Source organism: Phyllostomus discolor, chromosome 6 (assembly GCF_004126475.2).
Source record: "Phyllostomus discolor isolate MPI-MPIP mPhyDis1 chromosome 6, mPhyDis1.pri.v3, whole genome shotgun sequence".
In the NCBI taxonomy this organism is placed as follows: domain Eukaryota; kingdom Metazoa; phylum Chordata; class Mammalia; order Chiroptera; family Phyllostomidae; genus Phyllostomus; species Phyllostomus discolor.
In genome coordinates, this window is record NC_040908.2 from 52787306 (window position 1) to 52802053 (window position 14748).

General features: G+C 37.8%; 1 pseudogene; it reads right to left on the reverse strand.

Annotated features, from left to right (window-relative positions):
• Positions 1-1605: 1605 nt before the first annotated feature.
• On the reverse strand, positions 1606-7495 carry LOC114498515 (annotated as a pseudogene).
• Positions 7496-14748: the final 7253 nt, after the last annotated feature.

Below are 14748 nucleotides of genomic sequence, written 5' to 3' on the forward strand. Positions count from 1 at the left end.
ATCATACAGCACAGTTTGGGAATATGGTTGACCAAAACTGTGCTCACCCTGTGCAGTAGGAATTTGGAGCACTTAGTAAAGATAGTTTGCAAAATGAATACTGTGAGCATCGGCTGCAAATTGCTGTTGCTCAGCCATGTGGTGGTGAAAGAGAGCCCTAATGTTTAAGAACATGTTTGAAAAAAAGTATTGTGTAAGTGAAACAAAAGGTATACTTTAGATTCTGTAATGTAACTTTTTTTTTTCAGTATAAGAAATGGCAAGGCTGCCCATTTGGCTGTTTCAGCTTGTGACTTCCTCTTTGCCCCCTCTTCCAGAAGAACAGAAGAGTCTAATACATTAAACTTAACTTTGACTTCATTAGTTCCATTTGTCCATTCTTCTCAGATGGTCAGTGAGGTCACAAAGCTTTGTCAAGGCTGGTATGAGTCAACCTTGGACTGAAGCAGGATAAGGTTGAATCTGGGGGCAAGACCACCATTTAGTGTGGGGAACAAAAGTGGAACTGGATGCAAATTAAGGTCACATGTGATATTGATATTGCAGGAAATATCAAAGTGGTGTGTGTGTGTATATATATATATATATATATATACATATACATATATATGTAAATGCAAATAAATATTATTCAACCATGATAAAAAAAGGAAACACTGCCATTTGTGACAACATGGATGAACCATGAGAATATTATCCTAAGTGAGGTATGTTGCATAGAGGAAGTCAGATACTATATCATATATGTATATATGCACAGCCCACGGGCACAGACAACAATGTGGTGAAAGCTGAGTGGGGGGTGGGTGGAGGGGGAAAAGGGAGAAATGAGGGACACCTGTAATAGTGTCAACAATAAAAAATTTAAAAAGACAAATACTGTATGATATTATATATATGTGGAATCTAAAAAATCAAACTCATAAAAACATAGAGTAAAAAGTAGTTACCAGGGACGGGGTGGGGGTGAGAAATTAGGTAGATATTTTTTAAGGGTACAAACTTGCAACTAGTTGGTAAACAAGTTCTGAAGATCTAACACATGGTATAGTGATTATAGTCAGCAATATTGTATTATAGACCTCAAAGTTGCTAAGAAACTAGATCTTAATTGTTCTCACCACAGAAAAGAAACAATAATTGTATGAGACGATAAAAGTATTAGCTAACAGTATGGTGGTAATAATTAGCAATATATAAACATTTCAAACCAACATGTTGTATATCTTAAATGTACATAATGTTCATTATGTGTCAATTATATTGCAATAAAAAGAAAGGTGTTAGTCTCTTTATTGCACAGGCATCTAAAGATTATTGCAATAGGTAATTACAAACTGAGGAATGCTGTGAAGACAAACAATAATGTAGAGATTTTTTTTCACATCACAACATTGTCTATTATGTGACTTTTTATAATACAAATAAAAATACTGAAATATAACATATGAATACAGCTAAGTGCAGAATGGTGGCTTCTGGTGACTTTTTTTCTCTTTCCAAGAGGCCATGATTCCCATTTCTAGTAAAGGGATTGCATTGGTAGAAATAGGTTGGCTATTAGTTCCACAATTTTACCTAGAAATGACCTATCAATGCATTTTCCCTCTGCTACTTATTATGAAGTATAAAAAGGGAATTAAAAGAAAGTTTCCTTGTTGGTTTCTACCATATGAACGATGGTATAGCAGGGACAACATATGGAAAATACCTAAATTAAATGTTACTACCAAAATGAGCAGTAATGAGATTATGACTAAAGGGGGCACTAAATGAGAATAATATATATTTAAAGAATCCAAAACAAACAAAAACCAAAAAAAGCTGTTATAAAAAAGCTCTAGGTGCATTGTAAGCATATAGGTTTTTTTCCATGTGTATTCTCAAACAACGGAAGTGTCAAAAAATGGGCTCAACTGTGTTAGACTAAATCATAGTGTGGTATATGTTGCATTGGATGGAACCTTTGTATTATAATTGTCATAGAGAAGCACAGTTTGCATCATATTATGGCAATTTATCCTCAGTGAAAAGCTTTCAGTGTTCTTTTATTTTGGAATATCCTGTAAACAGTCACGGTCAAACCACCAGAACATGATTGTACAATAGCAAAATGGTTTTTTTTTTTTGCTTTAAATTGAAGACATCTATTTAATAATAATAAAAAGAAAATGTAGAAAAGGTAATCAACATATTTCTTAGAACTGTGAAATCACAATGTTCACTATTTTCAACTTCAGCAACACCCCAAGGATACTGCCTTCCTCTGACCCATTTGTCATTAACTTTAATCCTAGTATTACTGCCTACCACAGCAAGAGGTAAACGGTCCGTTATCTTTTTAACAAGTTTATTTTCTTCATTATCTGTCTCTGAAAATTAACGTATTTTAATTTTATGTTCTTGGATTTCTTTAATTATCTGTGTTTTTTAAACTGTTGGCACTCCTCCAGTGCAAGTGTGTTTGCTTTGGCAATAAATGGGATAATGTTCATTTTTTCATGCAAGCGTTTCATCAACCCAGTGTCCAATGGTTTAAATCCATGTCCTGAAGGAGCAACGAAGTACAAACAACACTGCACCCTGTTATCGGGCATCTTTGACTTCTGTTAACTCTGAAGGTCTGCATTGAGGTTGCCCTCAAATTTACTATCAATGTAGTCCAGCAGGTTGCCAGCAATTACTATTACCACTGCATCTCCAAATCCTGGGGTATCCACTGTTGTACACAGCAACCAAAGCCCACCTTCTTTGATTAAAATTTTGGATTGTTCTGCGTGTACGTGGTTTTTTTTTTTAAAATGCTATAGGAAGGGCCTGGATACTCTGGAGAATACAAATCTGTGAGGTATAATGAGTTGATTAACGTTGACTTTCCCAGTCCAGATTCTCCCACAACCCTAAGTGTGAATTCAAACTCTCTCTTCGCTGATTTTCAGTATGCTCGATTTGCAGCATTCGCAGATCCCACGTAGGTACGTAGGTTCTCCTGTTGAGCCGCGGTGCTGCCTTGGCCGCTCCTCTCAGCAGCGTTGGATCTCTCCGTGAGCGACAGCTCTGTGCCCTCCGCCACCAGCCTGGCAGCGGTGCAGCCGGACGATTCTCTGCCTGCACCAGTCCTGGGTGCAGCTGCCCGTGTGGCTGCTCGTTCACGCCCGCCCCGGACGGCAGCCAGACCCTCTGTGGCTCGCCCACAACCGCTCACTGGCTCCGCACCATCCCCTCCACTTCTGACGCCCCTGCCCAGCCCCCCTCATCTCCAGCCCGCTCCCGCACAGGGGCACCCTGCACCACCTCTAAAGAAGCTTCAGCCAAACTGAGGGACCGTCCGCGCCTTCCCGGGTGGGTGCCCGGCTGGGCGCGCGCGTCCACCTCGCCCGAGGTGGGATCGGCACTTCCCAGGGGGAGTCAGGCCTCTGTGCACGTTTCTTCAACACCACTCTAAGGTTAAAGCTAGAGGTGTTCGTTTTTTTGATCGATTTAGATGGAGTGGTCAGGGAGGGTTGTGCTGAAGAGTGACATATAAATTGAGAGGTTAAGAATGAAAAGATCCTGGGAGAATCCTGCGAATGAAATAGCCTGTGAAAGTCAAAAACAGCTTATTATGTCTGAGGAAGGTCATGAAAGACAGGGAGTGGGCAGGAAGATGAGATTGTTGAATGAGAAAAGGGCTAGAGCCTGCAGGGCCTGAGATTAAAAAGTCTGTGGTGTATTTTGAGGGCAAGAAGCCACCGATGTATTTTGAGCAGATGATTGACATTATCTGACCACTAGTTATGTGGATAGACTGTATTGGGGGCCAAGCAAGGCAGAAGAGAGAATAGCTAGGAAGCTGTCTCAGTGGTCCAGGAGAGATATGGTGCTTTGGGCTGGAGAGGTGGCAGTGAAGATGAAGCAAAGTGAATGATTAAAAAAATATTTTTAGGATGTTAATGATTAGGACACTGTGGCTGAATTGAGGGAATGAGTGGAAAATTTCCAACTATGGAGTAAGTTAGGACATGGCCCCTCCACGACCTCGGAGAATAGATGGCTGACTGGCCTGCAGCCATAAAGTGGGAAAACAGTCTGTATGTGGATGTCCCAAATCTCTCAATGCCCCTGTGTCTCAAGGCTCCTGTGTTTATTACAAAATGTAGAATTTTCACACACTAGTCCCTCCCTAACCCTATAAGTACCACCACAGCTGGAAGCAGGGTGTGGTCTTTTCTCCCAGCAATCCGATGCTCTCGGTGCACTTCCCTGTAACATGAGTAATACAGGGCATGTCCACAGCATGTCCACATCTGTTAGTCCTCTGGATGGTTTTTTTTTTTTTGGAATATCACAAACACAAGTGCAGCTCTCTGGCTTGGAGCTCTTGTGTCACACCAACTAACTTCAAGCCTTGAACAATAGACTGGATGTTTGTGCCATTTACTGGGATATTGTCAGTAGTGGAGGAAAAAGATTTGGAATGGAAGTGGATGGAAGTATTTGGGTGTGGGGTGGACTGAGGAGTTTTGTTTTTGACAATTTAGCTTTGATAGGCTTTTGACACATACAGGTAGAAATGCTGCATTAGTCAAGGTTTTCCAGAGAAACAGAACAGTAGGAGATATAGATATAGATGTAGATATGGATATAGATACATGGATATAAAGAGGAGATTTATTATAGCAATTAGCTCACGTGGTTATGGAAATCCCAACGTCCCTTGATCTGCCATCTGCAAGCCTGAGAACAGGAAAGCCAGTGGTATAGTTCAGTCCAGGTCCAGAGGCTTGAGAATGGGCCTCAAATCACGATCTGAGTCTGAATGCCACAGAATCAGAAGCTTCAGTGTCTGAGGGCAGGAGAAGATGGGTGTCTCAGCTCGAGTGTAGGGAGAGTTTGCTTTTCCTCTATCTTTTTATTCTATTTGGGCCCTCACTGGATCAGATGCTGCTCACCCACATTGAGGAGGGCTATCTGCTTTATTCAGTTCACTAATTCAAATGCTAAGCTATTCCACAAATACCCTCATAGATACATGTAGAAATAATGGTTTACCAGCTATCTGGGCATCCCTTAGCCCAGTCACATTGATACATAAAGATAATCATTACAGTTACCAAATATTTATTGGACAAATGAATCTGGAGCTCAGAGGAAAGGTTTGGGCTAGAGAATAAATTTGGGAGTGGTTAACACACAAATGTAATTTCAAGCAAGAGGCTAAAATCATCAAAGGAGAGGGTGTTGGGAGAAAAGTGGGGTAAAGAAGAAGGTATAGCAAGCAAGATGATAAGGAAGTTATCATCTTCCTTAACCCTCGAATAGTAGGAAGGAAGTGAGAGCAAAGTAAAAGGAAAGGAAAAGCCAAAAGGAAAATACAGCAAGGAGAATGGAGGAGTCAACTTTGTTGAATGTTGCCAAGATGTCAAATAAGGTGAGACCTTAAAGTGCCTAGTGGATTTTGCAACAGGCGTTCACTGGTGAGTGTGAAGAAGGGGTTTTCAGTAAAGTAGTGTGTATGAAAGCCAGATTGGATTGAGGCCAGTCAGAAATGGGAGGTGAAAACAAGGAAACAACATATGTGAACAACTTTTTTCAAGAAGTTGTCCTGTAAGAAAGTAGAAAGTTTGGTATTAGCTGAAGGAGAACATTGCGAAGAGGGCCTTGTAAAGATAATTTGAGTGCTGATGGGATAATTCCTGTGGGACAACTTTCGGGAATATTCATTTTGAATTCCATAGATTGCACGAGAGGCTTCATAGCACAGAGTTGAGAAGCTTGGTCTGTGAAGCAGGCTTCAAGAACACTGGCTCTTCCCCCTCAGTGGCTGTGTGAAAACACTGAGTGAGTTGTTTGACCAGGTTGTGTCTTACTTCCCTCATTTGTAACATGGAGAAAATGATAATACCTATCTTATGAGGTTAAACAGGTCAATATTTGCCAAGTCCTTAGAACAGGTCCTGGCAGATAGTACACACTACAGAAATGTTTGCTAAATATATAAACATAAACATAGCATGCCACAAATAATCATAAGTAGAATTTCTAAAACATTAAATTTACACATTTTTTAAAGACTTTAGCTATACCAAATTGACTTTTACAAACATCACGATCTTGTGTGTTCATAGGGCAGTGAATAAGAAGGTTAGTTCTGGATGTCTTTACCAACATATTTTAAATTCATTGCATTTTTTGCAAGGCAAAAAGGAAAAGATGGTTCATTGTTATTCAACTAACTACATTAGATTGATTAATAGTTAGACTATTTTTCAAAACCTTGTTGGCAATTTTAGTTTTGTCCAAGATAAATTGTCCATTTTTGTTAATTGTTTTTCTTTAAAGAACTGTTACGGCATCTCATAAAACTTGCAACCTTTTGTTGTTTGCCTGCTAAGTGGTGGTTTGGGGTCCGAAAAGATCTTTATTTGCCATCAAACATATATACTCTTCTGTATTTTTTCTCTTCTTCACTCAGAAATGAGATATTCATCTATTTTATCTCTTGTATTTTTACAGTATGATTTTCTGAATTATGTTTATAATCTAGCTAGACTTTATCTTATTGTGTAGTATAAAGTAGGCATACAATTTTATTTTTAAACAGATATTTAAGCAGATATTACCAATATCATTTAATGAATAATTTATTCTTCTCTTACAGATTAGACATAAGCCCTGAATCATATGCAACCATTTATAAATATTTGGATCTATTTCCACTATTTCTAGTCTTTCCATTGTTTTTTCTTGTTGTTCAAATGATTCCCTTATTCCTGTTTTAGTGCAGCCTTCTCAGTTATAATGGCTTTGAAATGGAAAATTTCAAATCACATCAATACAAACTAATATAATTTTGTACCTGATCTATTAAACCCATTAATTTAAAAAAATTGATGAAATGTTTTTGACTTCTATTTTTTAAAATTTAAAAATTAGTATCTTTTAAAGTTATACATAAGCATTCTGGTAGGATGGTGATAAAATTTACATTATCCTTATGAAATAATTTAGGGTTATTAAGGTTGCCATGGCATGATGTCTGTGTTAGGCAGGACCTTGTATGTGAGCAGGACCAGGAGTGTTAGGAGAGAGCATTCTCAAGATTAGGTTACTAACCAGTTGACTTTTGAGTTAATCACAAGGGAGATATTCCAGGTGGGCTGGGCCTAATGTGGTGAGCCCTTACTAGGGCTTGGGCCCTTCCTGAAAGAGAGATTTAAAGTTCAAGGCAGGAGGGCAGGAAGTGTTCCATATGAGGGAGATTCTCCATTGCTGGCTTTGAAGATGGACAGGGGCCATGTGGCAGGGACCAGGGAGTGGCCTCTGGGAATGGATTGCACACTTTGACAAATAGCTAGCAAAGAACTAAATTGTGTCATCAACCTAAATGATCCTGGAAGACGAGTCTGAGATCCAGATGAGAATACATACTTCTGACACCTGGATTTTGCCTTGTGAGATCCTGAGCTGAAAATCTAGCCATGTCATATCTGGACTTCTGACCTACAAAGGTCATTGAGCTAGTCAATGGATAGCATTTTAAGCTGCTAACTTTGTGGTGTTTTGTTACACAGCAAAAGAAATCTCATGCAGTTTCCATATATTAACATCTTCATTTTCATAAGTCTCACTAAAGACTTATAGTATGGGTTCTATGTATTGGTAACTATTCCTGAGTGTATGGTTCAGGGCCCTTACTTGCAGACAACATAATCCTCTAGGAAGTATCAGCAGAAAGAGTGTTGTTTGATGCAGACACCGGCTCACAGTGTCCACGTCATTATGGATGAAATGAGACATTCACACGGATTACTGAATCTGGTGGAGGAAAAGGGACAGCATGGCTTTTCTCTTACGGGGAGCAAAAAGCTGGGGCTTCCTCCATGACAGGCCTTTATTTCTATCTCTGGGCACATTACCATGTGGTCTCTGGTCCTCATTTACCATGCACAGGTTCACTTTAGGTGGTTACCTTTTACAGAAAACAAAGGAGCCAATGCTGCTAATCACATCACAGAAGAGGGATATTTGCAAATGAAAAGGCAAAAGTGGTTGAACCGGTTACACTCATCCTTGGGAGGTTTAGCATGGATTTTAGGAAGTTACTTTGCAGTAAATGTCCTTGATTCAGGGTAAGGGAGTTTTAGCAAAAAGCAAGACTCATAGCAGCCTAGGTACATTGCAGGCCTGATTCCCATGGGAGAACCTATCCGTGGGCATGGGTCCTGTGCATCTCTGAATGGGAGCTGGACCCACGCCACGCAGAACGGTCTCCTACAGTTGTTTATTGAAAAAAACCAGAGTCATTTACAGAACCTCTGGAAAAGTTGGAGAACCAGGTTTAGATGCCAGATAAGCAGGGACAAAGCAGCCAAGTGGAACTTGTCTGACCACAGCATGGAGCCATTCTCACTGAAGCATGCTGCTGATGTGTCACTGCCATCAGAACCTCTGAAACATTCTGGATGCCTGAAACCCTGTCACAGATGCTCTGAAGGAATAAAATTCTTTAGCTACCAATATTGCCAGAAGATCTGATTTTCCTGCCTGCAGCTGCTACCTCATTGATAAAGGACTCAAAACTTAGAAAATTTTAGCTTAAGGTAAAAAGCTGTAAGTCTAGCAAGTAATGTGTATGTTAAGCTTTTGTTTCAGAAACTACGGATAAGGCCCATCCTGGCTCCCGGGAAAAGCAGCCCACCTCCTGGGGCACTGGGTAGAGATTACCACCTGAGGTCATGTTGGAAGCATCTGGGCCTTTTGTGTGACCACCCCCCCACCTTGGGAACAGCTAACTGCCAAGAGTAGGAAGGCTGCAGCTTCACTCACCTAATCCTCCCTGAATTTCAAAGCCCTCACCACACCTTGCTTGTCCTCCCCCACCCCCCTTATAAAAGATCTGGCCAGGAAAGAGAAGGCAAGATGGTTTGTTAGGGTATGAACTTGCCATCTTCTCGGATCACTGGCCATCTGAATAAAGAACCCATAAAAGATTCAATCACTGTCATTGCTTATTGGATTTGGTAGTGACAGGTAGCCTGAACGCCAGTGTCTTTTCCGGTTACATCATGTTGTTTACTTTCTCCCCTAGGTTTCACTTAGTGCTTCTGTGTAGTGGATACCAGGCCAGACATCAGAGTTCACCTGCAATGAAGATGGGAAAATGTAGCTTTAAGGCTCCTAGCCTCAATAATATAAGGAGGCAAGCTAGAAGGGTTTAGAAATGGGTGCTAAATGAGCAGACTTACAATATCTGTCATTTTACACATTTCACATCATGCTGCAATTGTGAAATTGGTCATTTACTATTAAATTTTAAAAGGGGTTGTTACACAACCTCCAATAGGACAACCTCTAATAGGACAACCTCTAATATAGGACAGGTATTAAGTTTTATACAATTATTTTGTGCTCTTGCATCTTGCCAAATTTCTAACAATTATAAATTTTCAATGTACTCTAGTGATTTCAAATCATAGTATTAGTCAATTACCATGCTTTAGGTAAATGACACCAGCCTCCAAATAACAAAGATCAAATTTCAGTGACCATGAGATATTAACTATAATTGCATAAGGTACAATTTTTCTGCTAGGTTTATAGTCTACAAATTGCTACCCAACAACAGGTGCACATCATGATTAGTGGCCAATCACATCACTTCTTTCTCAGTCTATTGGCGATTTGTCACTTTGCACATGTTAGTTCACTCAGAGACAGCAGAGCATATAGTTATGCTGCCTCCTTGTCTCCCTGTGAAAAACCCATGTGACATTTTATAAGAATGAATAACTGAAAGAAGGAAGTGGTTCTCTTTCATTAACAAAGATTAAAGTGCAGCAAAGATACAAAAGATGATAACACTGGAAGTAAAATTTGAATCAAATGTAAATGAAATTGGAGAATAAATAACTGCCCATGGAAATGTAGTGCTGCTGCTGTTCCAGTGACTCTAGATGTGCACCAGACCCAGTTAGTGCCAGCCAACTTACCGACATAAATGAGGGAGATGGTTGTCATGGGAAGGGTAAAGGCGTCCTACAGGACATGATACAGAGAAAAAACTTCATGTTAAAGGAACACTTAGAGATTTTTCATGACATTGAAAGTACGTACAAAAGATGAAATGTTGGAAGATTATCTAAATTCAGAAAAGAATATAATTTATCAAAACATAGAGAAAATTCTCTCTCTGTATGTTATGTTGTACCATGAGAAGGCGCTGTTGAAACTTGATAAAGTTTTTACAAAGAAATAAGACACTTTAATTCTCCATGCTTCTAATGTTTTGAATTACAGTGTATTAAACAAATATTAGTTTTATTATTTTCTATTCCCTTAAATATTTATAACTGACAGCAAGTGAGATTTTGATGTCTTGACAAAACATTTTAAAGGTCATCGAACAAAGATTACTTTGTACAGTTTCATCTTGTGAAACTGTATGGTTATTTTTATGGTTCTGCCTATTTCCCTCATATTCTCATATCAACTAAAACCTTCAGAACAAAGATAAATCATATTTTTTAGAGGGGGGCCTCACTTTTAAAGAGTGATTAGACTAGATATAGTATCTTGGGACAAAATAATGTATTCTAAAATATTTATACTGTTGTATTCTGGAATTTAGTGTGGGGAGGAGATATTCAAAGCTGCTCTTATGTTCTTTCTTTTTATAGATTTTAATTTTTTAATTTTATATTTAGATATGTTTTGTAGGAGTATTTTTGAGTTTCAAGAGGATTGCTCTTCATTTGTCTTATAGTCTGTCCTAACCTCCAAGTTTTTGATTGTTCAAGTTAAGGATGCTTGTGGTACTGTGCTGCTAGAATTTTTTCTGTCTTCCTGTGAAACATGGATGCTGAATCAGAAAGAACAATATGAGTTTCCCTCACCTGAGAGTGAGTCCTCTCCAATATAACAACTCTGATTTAAGGATGTTCCAATAAAATATAAATATACCCATTTCATAAGCTTCTTAGAAGGAATGAGGATGAAATTACTATGACTATACTACCATTTTCTCCAGAAATTCACAAATCATTCTTAAAATTTTTCTTTGTTCTACTGAAATGTTTAGTTTTAAAAACAAATGTAGGAGGAGTCTATTGCTTATAACATTTTAATTCAATATTTTAGTGCATAATCTCACATAGGAAGAAAGGGTTTGGATTAGAAAGTTTAGCACCTGGTAGTATGTAGAGGGAGCTGAGTTATAATTTCCTCAGTGGGGGACTGTACTTGGTCTAGACTGTATCAGTGTTGTCAAAAGCAAAAAGGACAAAATATGGAAGCAAATGTGTGAGAAATTATACTTCAGTTTGGTTGACTGTTTTTATCTAGCCTAGCATTTAAATTATTGTTATGTTATAGGAGTCCCATGCCCAGAGCATCTAAACATAATAAGAAATGGCTCATTAGTACAATAATGGCTGTTGAAAAATTAATAGTGCTGGCTTCAATTGGGAAAAAAATCCTTCTCAGCATAGATCACTAGATTCTTGCATTATTGAAACTGGCTAAACCAGCATACAGATCCTTAAGGTGTCTGATAAAGAGTGGGACTATGGATTGATTTGGACTTCTAACCTAGAGCAATACTTTACATAATTTAGATCCTGTCAGAAGATACAGAGTTTTATCAAATAATATTGATTTTTTGGCAATGATCAAGTGAAGACCCACACGTTTTACTTTTTTACTTTAGTCTCTTTCTTCCTTGATTCTCTCTACTGCTGGGTGCAATTTTTCATTTTTATTTTCTTTCTGCCATTGTTTTATATTAATATCTTTTTCTCCCCAAATGATTTGGATAAATTGCCTTTATGAAAATACAGTGAAAACTACCCTGTGATTTTTTTCTTAAGGGAACAATTTTAATTTGTGATATGAAGGTTTTGGGCAGCAAATGAAACTCACATGATGTCCATGACTGCTACCATAATCATATCATCATGAGAACAGAATGCGTCTACTTTGTCTCTTTTCTTCATTTGGTCATGTCACTCAACATAGATTTATAGACACTTCAGTTCTATGGAGAAAGGGTATTAATGTACAAATTGTTAAATAGGTAGTACTCCAAGGTTTGAAATAATTTATGGCAATCTCTTTTCCAATCTCTTTTTCATTCTCAAACATTTTTTCCTAGGAAATAAAACCTTACAGGTAAGCTGAAACTATATTAAAAGGAAAAAAAATCTTGATATATGAGGTCTGTCCAGAAAGTATCCCACAATGTAATATGTAAAATAGAAATATTTATCAAAGAAGATACAAGCTACCAGAAACATTGCATATAGGATAATGACACTTCAGTCCCCTTTAAAGTAGGTGCCTTGTCACCTCACACAGTTCTCCCAATTGCCATCAGCTGCCCCATCATGTTTTCCTGAATCTAACTGATGGTCTGAAATCTCTTCCCTTTCAAAGGTGATTTTAGTTTTGACAAAAGCCAGAAGTCACAGGACACCAAATCTGAGCTGTAAGGGTCTGAACCACCCAGATCATTTGATGTTTCACCAAAATACTCTATATGAGGCATGATGCATGATCAGGTACATTGTTGTGATGAAGCTGCCAATCCAGTTGCCCATAGCTGTGACAGTTTTTGTTGTATTGTATCTCTCAACCAGTGAGCAACATTAAGGTAGTACTCTTTATTGCTTGGCCTGGAGGAGCATACTCATGATGGACAATACTTTCCCTATCAAAAAACGCAGTTAACATGGTCTTGATCTTGCAGTGTCTTTGCTGTGCCTTCTTCTGGGGCATGGGGAACAAGGCAACTTCTATTGGGAAGACTGGGCTTTTGTTTCTGGATCATAGCCATAGACCCATGATTCATCTCCAGTTATGACCTTCTTGAGGAAATCTGGTTCATTGGTAGTGGTTTGAATCAAGTCATTAGCAACTGCAATGTGATATTCCTTCTGTTCTGTTAGCAGAAGCTGAAGAACAAATATTGCCAAGACACATTTCATGCCAAGATCCTGCATCAAAATATTGACATAGTAGTTTTTGTAATCCCCAGATCAACTTCTAGTTTTTGTACTGTCAGTTGCCAATTTTTGTTGATTGCAGCCTGTATATGTTCAACATTCTTGGGTGTTCAGCTTCTTGCAGGCCTTCTAGAACATGGATCACTTTCAACAAATTCTCAACCATCTTTGAAGCATTTATGACAAACTTTTATTTGTGCTGCACTCATGGCATCATCCCTGAAACCTTCTGAATCATCTGAATAATTTCCATGGAGGAATGTTCAAGCTTAATGTAAAATTTGATGCAGATTTGTTGCTCTACTTGCTCAGTCATTTTGAATGCCATGGCCACAGAATACTCGTGCTCATTCAATGGTGTCTACCACCCCCACTGACTAGTACAGTGAAGTTGTCATTGTTCACACATGTGCATTCCAGTCCACTCTCCTTGGTTGTCAGGTTATATTGATGTCCTGCAAACTGTTCTCATTATATTAACAACAGCTGGACTTTTCCCAGACAGACCTTGGCATGCTAATTATGAATAGTATAATTCACCATGACAGCAATTTTTATTTTTAATTATATAACTGACATCTGTTAACTTTAGAAAAGTAAGAACATACAAATCAAAACAAACAAAAGCTTCCCATTCCTACATTAGTGACTATTTTTACTTTTTTGGAAGCTACCAGATGAAGATGTTTCCATTTCCTCACTGAAAGGGGATAACATCAACTTTTCTCTTTGGAAAGTGCTTTTTATGCTTTGTAATACAATAGAGACATTGATCCACAATAGTATATCTACTTTACTATATTTTAATTATTCCATAACAATCTTGTGAATAGATGTATTATCATTTATATGTTCATGCTATTTTTGTTGGATGTGTATGCGGTTTCTTAATTTTATATTGTAATGAATCTCTGATAAATATTATGTCTAAAACATTTTACAGATCTGTAGTCATTTCTTTAATATAAATAACTAAAAGTAGGTTTTTATGGTTAAAGGGTATAGAAAATTGCCAACTATGCACTAGAAGAGCTGTACTAATTTGCATTCCTACTAGCGGAAATGAGAGTGTCAGTGTCTCCAAATATTTGCATTAGAATTGTGTAATTTTTGTTATGCTGTTTTAATTTTCAGTTTTTTGCATATACTTGTAAAAGTGAACATTTTCCTGTTTGTTTTTAATTACTTTCTTTTGTATTTATTTTTTCAAAAAGGAATAATAAATACTTATTTGAAAGAAAATAATAAATCTATGCTCATAGAAATGTAGCAGTAAGAGTTATCATAACAGTGTTTTGTTTAATAAAAATGACATAAACTAAATATTTAACAATAAGGGTCTTGGTATTACACAGATAATATAACAGGCACTATAAGTAATGCCATCTGCCAGCCACTGTGCTAATTATTTTACATTCATTACCTTCTTTATTTACAAACATGTATGAGGTAGGTACATTTATTAACCCTATTATACAGATAGTGTAACTGAGGCTTGGAGAAGTTAATTTGCTCAAGACATGTAGCTAGGATTCAAACTGAGGTCTGTCCGACTCCAGTGTCTTTATTCATATCCACTATTACCTGCTCAAGATGCCCCAAAAAACAGATGGCTACCTGGATGTGTCCTTATGGAAGTCTTTTCTACAATTAACATTTATTGCTCTTGAATTTAGAAAAATAGTTAGTGAAAATGAAGTAAATTTAAGAAAAATACATTTTTGAAATAAAGGAGTGAAGGTCTAGAGGAAGGACTTCTGGGCACGGT